This window comes from Nuphar pumila, chromosome 17, assembly GCF_984573655.1.
Source record: "Nuphar pumila chromosome 17, dmNupPumi1.hap1.1, whole genome shotgun sequence".
NCBI classification, from domain to species: Eukaryota; Viridiplantae; Streptophyta; class Magnoliopsida; order Nymphaeales; family Nymphaeaceae; genus Nuphar; species Nuphar pumila.
This window is the reverse complement of record NC_143265.1, coordinates 42,263,719-42,276,207: the sequence shown is the minus strand read 5'-3', so window position 1 is coordinate 42,276,207 and position 12,489 is coordinate 42,263,719.

Sequence of the window (12,489 nt, the reverse complement as noted above, 5' to 3'; positions counted from 1 at the left end):
GTCATTACAAGTTTGATTAGGGTTTTGGTAAACCCTAACGAGTTTTAAATTTAAAATCAGACTCTCTGTCAGAGGAAAATTAATAAACAGAGTCTAAAAATTACCAAAATTTCACAGTAAATATATCATCTCAACACAAATTCATATCATTTTACGGATCTCAAATCGAATATAGGATGAGAAAAATATCATAACAGCAAGTTACCCTTTTGATTTTAACAATGATTTTAAAGTTTGAAAATCCCGATTTGATGTCTGATTTTTCTGACAGGGTTCCCGAATCCCAAAACCTCTTATTTTTTTAAAGTGGTTAATTCACACATTCATGTATCACATATAAAAAAATCAAAAATTAATACTGAATATTTCAATCCGAAACAGCATACTCTTTTATGTTCTAAACTAAAAACACATAGAAATTTGATAAAACCTAATAAATCATGCTTTAACTAATGAAAATAATAATAAAAAATACCAAACAGCAAAACAAAATTAATTTATATGCTAAAAAACATGTAATAAACATAAATAAGTAAAAAAATAAATAAACACAGGGAATCCATGGCTGAAATTTGATTTTACCTTAAAAAGCATGGATTTTACCCATTTAATGGGTAAATCACATGTTTTAATGGTTAAGAACATGAAAAACCACACTATAATTGATTCTAATGTATTAGAATCCCTGGAAAAACATTAAAACAGAGTTAAATCATCTTCTTGAACCTCTCTTGAGGTTCTTGAACTTGAATCCATGGTTTAATCCATGAAGGGTATGGCACCAATGGCTAAAATTGATTTAAAACATGAAAAGTAATGAATAAAGCTAAAAAAAATATTAAAAATATTACCTTGGTACTTGCAACAATGGAAGAAGGGATGAAGAGGAGAGAGAAGCTCCAAGAATCAAATAGGAGAGAGATTTATAAAATTGTCCCCCCTATGGAGACTATTTATAGAATTTTTTTTAGGTTTAAAAATTGGGAATTTTGGAAATTTTGGACTCTAAAGGGGGGGGGGGGGATTTTGGGGTGGATTTACCTAACTACCCCTAGTCTAAATTATCCTAATTAACCCCTAGCTAATCTTAAAAAGCCCCCATATGTGGTGCCACTTGGCATTTTCTCACGTTGGGTTTTTAAAGTTTTAACTAAAACTTTTAAAAACAACAATTAAAAAAACCAAACTTTAAAAATGAGTTTTCAAAATAGATTTTGACTCTTCTAAACTTCTAAAACTAACCAAGACACTGACTAAGCCTAAGCTAACCCTGACTTTCTCAAATGTGGCGCCACCCCGAGTGGGCCCTACTTGAGTTTTTCAAAAAATGATTTTAAAACTTGAAATTGAGAGAGTTTTCAAAAGATTTTCAAAAACAAACTTGAAATTAAAAGTTTTGAAATAGCATAGAGTTACAACTGGGTTAGAACTCCTATGGATGTGGCGCCAACTGAGTGGGCCTCCACCAGGTTTTGAAAAATTTGAAATAAACACTGAAAATAACTTTGAAAAGAGGTTAAAATCAATAATTGAAATTCAAGATCTTTGAAAATAGAGTCTCAAGCGAACTGAAACTCCGGGTTAGAGTCTTGGATTTATAGGACTCTGAGATTTTGGGTTTTAAAAGCCAAATGAAGGAGTTTCTGAAAAGATTTTATCAAAATGATGAAATAAATTAGAAAATACGGTCATGGTTAGACTCCTAACTCAATCAGAACTCTGAAATAGAGTCCTGGATTAACTGGACTCTACAAAATGACATAAATTTTGAAAACAAATAGAAAAGAACGAAAATGAAAGTAAAAACAGACTTCAAAACAAACTCCTGACTGGACTGGGACTCTGGGACAAAGTCCTGATCAGACTGAAACTCTAGATTTTTTGGTATTTTCTGAAAAACAAATGAAAGAACTTGTCAAAACAGAGAAAACAATAACAAATATTGGAATAAAACAGAGTTCTGATTCAACTGAGACTTTGAGGACAGAGTCCTAATTGAACTAAGACTCTCAGATTTTTGGATTTTCTGAGAAAACAAATGAGAGAATTTTAAAAAAATAGTTAAAAACAGGATGAAATTGAAGTTTTGGTTCAGAGTCCTGATCTGATTAGGACTCTGAGAAAGAGTCCTGATTCGATCAGAACTCTAAGAATTTTGGTTTTCTGATAAGCAAATGATGAAATTTGGGCAAAGCTTTTAGAAACCAGTGAAAATGAAGTATGAAAACCAATTTTGGATAGAGTCCTGATTCGATCAGGACTCTAGGGGTAGAGTCATGATTTGATCAGGACTCTGGGCTAAAACCTTAGAATTTTGAAATTCTTTGATAAAAGTATAATAGTTTTGGTAGATTGAAAGATTTCTGAAAGATTCTCTCAAAATTGAAATCAGGATCAGAGTCCTGATCTAACTAGAACTCTTCAAACAGAGTCCTGGTTCAACTAGAACTCTGAATTTTTTACTCATTTTGAAAGATTTGATTAAAAATGGATAAAATAGTTGTAAAAGATTAGAGTCCTAATCCGATTAAAACTCTAAAGAAGAGTATTGATCCGACTGGACTCTAGAAAAAGAGTCCTGATCCAACTAGGAGTCTAAGATTTTGGTCAGAACAGAAGATTTTAAAAGGTTTTCACCAAAAACAGGTAAAAAGGTAGTGAAAAGTAGAGTTCTGATCCGACTGGATTCTAAAAAAGAGTCTTGATCCAACTAGGACTCTAAAATTTTAGAGATTTTTGACAAGTAAATGAATCCAGAAGCGACACCAGCTAAATGGGTCTCATCTGAGAATTAAAATCAGTTGAAAATTGAGTTTAAAACGAGTCCAAATTGTTTTCTGAGAAAAACACTTCAAAATATGAGGTCCTGGGGGTGGGCGAATGACATAATGTTTATTAAAACCCCAGGTTTTAAAATTGATTTTGAAAGAAAAGTTTAAAAAGTTCGAATCTGGATTTAATATTTTGAAAACAGGAGTTTTGGATCTTGAAAATGAGATGTAATGACATGCAATGCTATGCAATGCAATGAAATGATATGTCGAATGCATGCAATGATATGCAATGACACATGAAATGTAAGCACTGGATGAGGGTGAAAATTTGGGGTGTTTACAGATGCTCCTCTTTGCTGCTAAGTTGGTTGAAAGCCGAGCTTAGTGGCAAAGAAAATACACCAAATTTGGATTATAAAAATGCCCCAGTTAGAAAATTTTGGCTGAGTATGAAAGAATTAATTCCGACGGTGATCATGATAGGTATGAAATGGAGAATAAAGAAGAAATATTCATTCTGCGAGATTGAAGTTCAAGTTTTGCCTTTATCCTAGATGAGACAGAAATACCTCGTATGAAACGACGCTCAGGTTTTATCCCTTGACCTGATTGAGGGAAAATGAAATACCTCATCAAAGGAGGCTTAGGTTTATATCCTTATCCTGACTGGGCAGAAAATGAAATACCTCATCAAAGGAGGCTCAGGTTTATACCCTTAACCTGATTGGGTAGAATCCTCGAAAGAAGAAACCGTGATAGAACCTTCGAATTTTGCACAGTAAATCCAATAGGGGTTTTGCAAAAGGATGAAATCGGGGTCCCTAAAGTTTGAAAAGGGGTTTGATTTTGGACGCCTCATTGCTGAGACTGAATAACTTTTGCATTTGATGACCTTTTGCGAAAAAGTGATTTATGACTTAACCTCAAGCCGAAATTGGACTGTCTATGGTGGGACAGTGGGGACATAGGGAAGTGTGCGAATCTGGAAGCCCAAGCACTCAGATTATACCAAAGAAGGGAAGGAATCTTGAAAACTCCTGTTATCAAGTCCTAAAAGGGATAACAACTGATGTCAGGATGTGCCAAAGATGAACCTCAAGACGTTGCTTCACGCCAGGATAGTTAGAAAGTATTGTCAAAATGTTAAAAATTATTGTTGATTCAAAGTAATTGAAAATGATACACATTGTTTTGAAGATATTCCCACTTTTCTACCTAAAGTATTACCTCCGACAAAGCTTAACTCCGTAGAATCAAGATTCGAATTCAAATTGCTTGCAATTGGATTTCTTCCAAGGAAGCTATCAATTTCCTTGATATGAACAGAAAAGAGAGTATTCTTGATATTGTAAAAGCAATTGGTGAAGGAATATTGATAATAGAATTTCACAAAATTAAAGAAGATTCTTGGTAGATTTAGCAGTTTCATATCCTGAGATTCTTTTTTCATGATGGTCTTTTTGTACTCTTTTGGGCTTTCTTGGGCTTTTGAGGATTACTTCATCCTTCATTTTGGAGATGTCCTTTTTTCTCTCTTTTTTTTTGGGAAGGGTACGTCACAAACTCCTTCATCTCAGAGATGTTCAAATCCTTCTTTTCTCTCAGGGATTATATTGACGGTTATTGGCTCTTTGGTTGGAAATCTCTTGATGATAGCAGAAATTAAATATCTTTTAGGGTTTGTCAGGAGGTTCATCGCATCTGCCTTCATCTCGACAGTGCTTTGGACTTTCCCTGGAAGGATCCGTCACAAACTCCGTCATCTTGGAGATGATCCAAATCTTCTTTGGCCTTGGGGGTCTACTCGCTTAATTCGCCTTCATCTTGATGACAATTGAGACATTCCTTTTGCAGATATTTAATTGCAGCTTAGGTGATTGAGGAGATATGGAGATTGTATGGATTTTCTGTATCACCCAGGATATTTTGACTAACTTATTTTCCAAGAATGATCTTTAAAAATGTGTCATTGACTGCGATCAATATCGATCACTTATGGCTTTGCAACAACATTGAATTTTCTTTGTTGGCCATATCGAGGATTTATTTTGCGTCCTTTTGGTTGGCCAATTGAAAGATCTTGAATTTTGAATCCTTTTTCGCGAAAGCTTTGTCCTTTCGGAAGTAATACTGAAGGTATTCTGAGGTAATGTTTTTGTGTGATAAAAATTTTGAAGTCAACAAATATTTAATAACAAATTGGCACAATTTTCTTCAAATCCTTTGTGAAAGCGAGCGTCTGAAGTACGACTCAATGCGTCCACGACAGAAATTTTCTTCTCCTTTCCCCAAAGGAGAAGATTCAATAATTTGGAAATAGGAATTACTTCTCTCTTCCATGAAGAGGAGGTGTTTGCAAAACGAACTTTCGAAGAGAAATTAAGCTTTCGTCAAAACTTCCTAACATTAGGCTTCTCTTATGGAAAGGGGGCCGATAATGGTGAGGTCGGTGAATTGGTCATGAAGGAGCGAGTCCATCACACTCTCCCTGAAAAGAGGGTCCTTCATGATGAAATGGCCTAGTACGAAATTGTAGTCACAAGGAAGGCGAACTTCCGTCGAAGCTCTCCCTGAACTAAGGGTTCCTTGTATGAAATTGGAATTTTGTTTTGCAAACGGTTCAGAAAGACACGAGTCCCTTCAAACTCTCCCTAAAAACGGGCTAAGTGAACAAAGGATAGCATGCGAAAAGAACGAGCCCCCTCGAACTCTACCTGTACAAAGGGTCTTTTGCAAGAGAAAATTATTGGAATCTGTATTGGGTGACCAAAAGGTCGAAATTTGAAAGTTGAAATTTTGAATTTTTGAAATTTGAATTTTGATATTTGAAATTGGAAGTTTGGAATTTGGACATTAATATTCGGAAATTGGAAATTGGAAATTGAAAATTGAAAATTGAAAATTGAAAATTGAAAATTGAAAATTTGGAATTTGGAAATTGATATTTGGAAATTGGAAATTGGAAATTGGAAATTGGAAATTGGAAATTGAAAATTTGGAATTTGGAAATTAACATTTGGAAATTGGAAATTTGGAATTTGAAAATTGATTGACCCAAAGGTCGAAATTTAAATTGATTGACCCGGATGTCGAAATTGACAATTTGAAAATTAGAGTTTTGAATTTTGATGAATGATCAGTGCGAAAACTGACCCCAAGAGGTTGACTGACACGACCAACCAGTGATAGACTAATCACGAGTGCTCAATTTGGAAAGAATACCGGTATGAATATCGGGTTTTGAGAATATGTCATCATGGACATTGGATTTTGAAAATATATCAGTTTGAGCACCGAATTTTGAAAATATACCAGTTTGAGCATCGGGTTTTAAAAATGTACTTTATTTTTAAATTGAATCTTTGAAATTCAGAAAGAGACCTAGGCTCTTAAAGTATTTGGAAATTGATAACGAGAATGACTGTCAGGGTCTCAGGATTATCCCTTATCCTGAATGGGTATTGAATTTGGTGCAAATGCATGCCAACGAATACCGACACAAATGAACGCAGATATATGCAGATATGAAAATGGTATAAATGAGTGCATATGCATGCAAAATGAGAGATTTGTTTATCCTGCCTACATACAGGGTATTTGTAGATAAAAACAAAATTTTAAAAATGCCCCAGTGTAACTGGGAAAAGAGAATCTTGATCATTATTTGAAGAAAATTTTGGAGGAATTACAAAGGATAAGACATGATTTAAGTATAGAATTTTTTCAAATGTTGAGCATTGATGGGATCTGGTAATTCCACTCCATCAGCATTGATGAGCCGATATGAGTTACGAGGTAATGCCTCTTTGACAACATAGGGACCTTCCCAATTTGGTGACCACTTGCCACCTAGGCGGTGTTTGAGATAAGTTGTTGATCTGAGCACTAGGTCATTGACTCGAAATTTTCTTTCAATAACACATTTTGCATATTGTCTGGCTATCCTTTGACGATACAATTGAACGTGCTCTGTTGCTCAAAGCCTTTTCTCATCTAGCAAATCAAGTTGTACTAGCCACTGTTGCTGATATTGATCAAGAGGTAATTGTAGAAGTGATGCAAATTTCAGAGCAGGTTTCTGAACATGTAGAGGCAGTACTACTTTAGTTCCGTAGACAAGTTCTGACGGAGTAGCATTAGTTGGAGTTCGAATGGTGGTTCTATATGCCCACAACGCATCATGAATCTTTTCATGCCAGTCACAACCTGTTTCCAAGGTTCGCTCCAGGATTCGAATCAGAATCTTATTGGTGGCCTCTGCTTGACCATTCCCTTGAGGATAATAAGGAGCAGAAAAATGATGATGGATTTTGAACTTTGTGCAAAATGTCCTCATTCTCTCATTCTTGAAATGACTGCCATTATCTGACATAATATCATGCGGTATGCCGAAACGACATAAGATATTCTTGTGGATGAATAAGACCACATGTCGGCCTTCTACTGTGCGTAGAGTGACTGCTTCTACCCATTTAGTAAAATATTCTGTTGCGGCAAGAAAGTATTTGTGGCCATTTGAGACAGACGAAGTAATGGGGCCTACAACATCAAAAGCCCACATGGAAAATGGTCATGGTGAGACGACAGATTGCAAGTATGTCGTCGGCGCATGAATATAAGGTGCATGCATCTGACATTGAACATACTTCTTCACAAAATGATAGCAATCTTGTTGCATAGTTCTCCAGTAATATCCTGCTCGGATGATTTGTTTGACAAGAGTCTGGTAGCCAACATGACCACTGCAAATGCCTTCATGTGCTTCCTGCATAACTTCTTTGGATTCTTCTTCGTCCAAACATCTGGAATATTCAGAACTGAATCCACGATGATAGAGGACGTCGACAAGAATAAAATATCGAGTAGACATGCGCTGAATTACTCGCTGCTCTTTCTTTGAGAGTTCCGGAGGAAATTTGCCAGTTTTAATGAAATTCTTGATGTCATGATACCAGGGCTTCTTCTTTTGCTCAGCCTGGTTTATCTGCTCTACTGGGACGAAAGCAGGTTGATCAAGTCTACCAATTTCAAAGGAGCGACAAAATTCTCCGTTCTTAAAAGACATGATGGATCCCAGATTGGCTAAACTGTCTGCAACTTGATTGAAGTCTCTCTTGATATGGAAAAGTTGGAATTCTTCAAATTTGTCAGCAAGAGCTGAGACGATCTTCTGATAAGGAAGTAATTTCTGATCCTTCACTTGCCATTCGGCTAGGACTTGATTTACGACAAGCAAAGAATCGCCATAAGCATGCACTCTTTTGACATTAAAGTCTTGTAGAATTTTCAGACCCTGTATCAAAGCTTCATACTCGGCCATATTGTGAGTGCACTGGAAATCCAATTTAAGAGAAAAGGGGATCATCTCTTTCTCTGGTGTGATTAGCAGAATCCCATTTCCGATGCCTGCCATATTATTGGAACCGTCGAAGAATAAATTCCAAATTGGGGATTGTTGAATATTGCAGATCTGCTCATCGGGGAAATCATCTTCGGCTTTAACATCCTCTGTTAGAGGAAAATCTGCCAATTGATCTGCAATTGCTTGGCCTTTGATAGATTGCTGAGAGACATATTCCAAGTCGTATTGCATCAATAGGACTTGCCATTTGGCAATCCGTCCACTGAGGAATGGTTGCTCTAGGATGTACTTAAGAGGATTTAATTTGGATAGAATCTTGACTTCAGATGCCAGCAAATAGTGTCTCAATTTCTGACACATCCAAACCAGATCTAGACATGTCTTTTCTATTTGAGAGTATTTTTTCTCATAATCAATGAAGGTTTTGCTTACATAGTAAATAGCATGCTCTATCAGACTGTCTTCTTCGTATTGTGCCAAGAATCTGCCACAAGCGGCCTGGTTAATTGAAACATAAAGCAAAGAGGCTTTCTCAATTCTGGTGACTTCAGAACGGGTGGGTTAAGAAGATATTTCTTGATACGATCAAACGATTGTTGACATTCTGGTCCCCATTCAAACTTCACTTTTTTTCTGAGTAAATGATTGAAAGGCTCACATCTCATGGCGAGATTGGATATGAATCTCTGAATTGATTACATATGTCCCTGAAGGCTACGCAATTCTTTGAGATTAGTCGAGGGTGGCATGTCAATGATGGCCTTGGCCTTAGTGAGATCCACTTTTATCCCCTTTTTGCTAACTAGAAAGCCTAACAACTTGCCATATTCGACTCCAAAAATACATTTTTGTGGATTGAGTCTTAGCTTGTAAAGAATAAGTTGCTTAAAAACTTGATTGAGAGCTTTGATGTGATCTTACTCTTCTTTGGACTTTACCAGAATATCATCGAAATATGCATCCATGTTTTTGTGTATCTGATCATGGAAAATAACAGCCATAGCACGCTGATAGGTGGCTCCAGCATTTTTAAGCCCAAATGGCATGACTGTATAACAAAAAGTGCCCCAAGGGGTAGTGAAAGATGTCTTGGACTGATCGCGAGCGGGCAACTTAATCTGATTATATCTGGAATATCCGTTCATACTAGAGAACATGGCATGGCCCGCCATGCTGTCAATCAAAAGATCAATATTAGGAAGCAGATAATCATCCTTAGGAGTCACTTTATTGAGATCTCTGAAGTTGATGCAAATTCGAACTTTGCCATTCTTCTTGGGAACGACGACAATATTTGCTAGCCAATCTGGATAGTCAATGGTTCGAATGAACCCTACTTTGAGTAGGTCTTCTAGACCTTCCTTAACTTGTTGTTTCACTCGGGGATCCATCTTTCTCAGCTTCTGCTTAACTGGCTTGACATCTGGTTTTAGAACGAGGCGATGCTCAACCAATTTGGTATCCAGACCTGGCATATCTTCATACGTCCATGCAAACACTTCTTCATGTTGCTTGAGGAATTTGATGAGTCTTTCTTTCTCTTCCGGACTCAAGCTGCTACCAATCTTGAGAATTTTAGGATCATCTTCTGATCCGATATTGATATCCTCAGTCGGATCTTGAACTAAGGATGATGGCTCATCTTGTTTCTGAATTGCTGCAAATTCTGGTAGTTCTTGAAGAGCTGAATCGAACTCTATAGGTTCTTCTGACTGCTTTGTATTTTGACTGCTTTCTGCTCTTATTTTAATTTGACGAATCACTGCTGACTTTGAAAAGGCATTTGGATTAAGAACAAACTTCTTGATAGATCGGAAAGACATTCTGAAAATTGGAGAATAAACTGATTCAGGGAAATCGCCTATCATAAAACAAATTGTTTTTATTGAGAAAATAATCGAAAAGATAAAATAGCAAAATAATGGTAATTTTGAAAAGATTTGATAATAAGAAGTATAGAGACAAAAGGCATCCAGACAGATAAAGAAAATCTACAACTTTATTGAAAGATTGAATTGATCATATGACGATGATGAAAATGAAATGGGATATCATCCCAACAAAAGAATAGAAATGAAAGGACAAGCAAATTCTTTTAATGTGTCCCTTTGACGAAAATAGTGCCCTTCTGAGATCTTCTGCCAGTGAAACCCAATCCGACTCCTTTAGGGTAGTGCTGAGGAATCACAGGTTCGAGATGACCATCTCCATTTTTGCTGAGGCCTTGAAAAGGTTGATAACCATGCTTCATTAATAGATCAAATCCTCTTTTGGCCTTCATAAACTGAGTGAACAAAGGATGGTCTTTGAATGTACTATAGTCAATTTGTCCTCCAATTTTGAAGAACTGTGGGCCTCTCCATCGAGTCGTAGCCACTGTATGCTCTGGTTGCTCTGTCATCTGCATTATTCCTGAATTTTCTTCAATGCTGACTTCATCAATGCCCCTAATGCTAGAGATATCGGTAGTAAAAGTGGGTCTATGAACCATAGGCTGTACTAGCCTCTGCTCTGGGTCTTCGCCCAAGACTGTTGTGATCATTCCGCCTTTTGACCACTTGACACACTGATGCAGAGTAGATGGCACATCGTTCGTATTGTGAATCCATGGTCTCCCGAGAAGCAGATTATAGGTAGGTGGCACATTGACCACATGAAAGAGAATTGAATGGTCCGAATAATCAATGAAAATCTCTAGGAAGATTTTTCCTTTCGCTATCTGGCCATGATTATCGAACCCGTAGATGGTGATCGGGTCTGGGATATATTCCTCTTCTTTGATGCCCAAAGCTTTGGCCGTCATTTCCGGGCATATATTGAGACTGCTACCTCCATCTATTAGCACATGAGGAACTGTCATCCCTCTGGTTCAAATCACAACATACAGAGCATTGTTGTGAAATACATGAGGCTTAGGGAGATCCTCATCTGAGAAAGTGATTAGAGCATTCGTCATGGCCTGATTGACTATTTGGGCCATGTCTTCAGGAGTTATGCTTGGTTTTACCTTGATTTTCCGCAACAGATCATCCAACACTTGCTTATGCCTGGTGGAAGCTTGGGCTAAATCCAAAATTGAGACATTGGACAATGCAGTAATTGGTTTTGGTGCAGATGTCTCACTTTTTTCTGGGGCGGGCTTAATAAAATGTTTGGGGAACCATGGCATTCTTTTAGCTACCATGGGAGACACCCCAGCGGGCTCGACAGATATTTTTATTTTTCTAAAGGCTGAGATAAGATCCATCTTCTGAAGTTTTGACTGAGCCTGCTGCAGTACAAGGACCTGATGATGAGCTTGCATATCCTTTTTAGAGCATGGCCGGATATGCTCTTGTGGCTGAAAAGGTTTCTCAGAAATAACTGCCGCAGAATGATGGGGAAATGGTTTCTTCAAAATATCCATGTTTTCATCTTCGGCACCCTCTACCAGAAGATTCTTATCAATGAGATCTTGAACAATATTCTTGAGAACGAAGCAGTTCTTAGTATTATGCCCTACTGTTATGTGGAATTTACAAAATTGGTTCTTGAATTTTCCCATGGGCATAGGGGGATCGACTAGCCTGGGTAATTTGACCATCTCTTTGGTCAACATGTACTCGAGCACAGTCTCGAGTGATTGGTCTAGTGGAGTGAACTTCCTATCATAGCTCCACCCTTCATGCTTTACTTTCTCTCGGGGTTTCGGTCCCTGCTCTAGCTGAAGTGGCTTGGTGAATTGCGGGATCGACTTTGCTTTCTGATCATTTTTGTTTGAACTTCCTGCCCCATAACAGAAATCTCCATTCTGCCCCTTGCGATGATTCCATTTATCATTTCTAGCAGAGTGAGTGAAATGAGTCTTCTTCTTTGACTCATTCTGATTGTTGTTCTTAGCAAAAGTGAAGCCTTCATAAAAACCGTTTTCCATACTTGACTCAAGTCATTCGGCTCGCTCTGTTAACTCAATAAATGTTCTGGATGGTGAAGTAGAGATGAGGCCTTTTAGAGGTTGTGAGAAATTACTCAAAATTAGGGACAAAGCATGCCCCTCTGATATGGGGTCTCTTATCTTATTGCAAGCTGACCTCCAGCGATGAATGAAATCTCTGGCTTTTTCATTTTCTCTCTGCTTGAGGCCGCAGAGATGACTGAGAGTGGGAAGCGCCTTAGCATTAAAGAGGAATCATTCTATGAACATGTTTACCACTTTGTTAAATTCTTTCAGCTCGATTGGGTTAACATGCTCTAAGTACCATTTGGCTGCTGGTCCCTCCAGACTGCGAGGGAAACAAAGGAAAAGTGCTCGGTTGTCTCGCTTTCCGTACTACTGCAGTAGCAAAGGTCCCTGTAGAGGGCAACCTTGACCTC